This window comes from Penaeus monodon, chromosome 23 (genome assembly GCF_015228065.2).
Source record: "Penaeus monodon isolate SGIC_2016 chromosome 23, NSTDA_Pmon_1, whole genome shotgun sequence".
In the NCBI taxonomy this organism is placed as follows: Eukaryota; Metazoa; Arthropoda; class Malacostraca; order Decapoda; family Penaeidae; genus Penaeus; species Penaeus monodon.
In genome coordinates this window covers 8,463,183-8,463,427 of record NC_051408.1, presented here as the reverse complement: position 1 = coordinate 8,463,427, position 245 = coordinate 8,463,183, and positions in this window count along the sequence as shown.

The following is a 245-nucleotide window of genomic DNA, read 5'->3' as shown; positions in this document are numbered from 1 at the left end:
ATCTATGACCAAATCTGAACTGACATCAACCATAACGATGTATTTTGCAAATATTAAGTTCATGGAAAAAATGCGACAAAAGAGAATGTTAAATCTACCTCTATTTCTTCCTTTTTTGCCATTTTTCGCCCATGGCCAAGGGAAAACCGCACACATTCCTTCCATATAGTCCGAGTTAATAATAGACGTAATATCTCTCGCTGGCAACTCGCTATTTAGACCCTGTTGATGTGAATAGCGTGTTA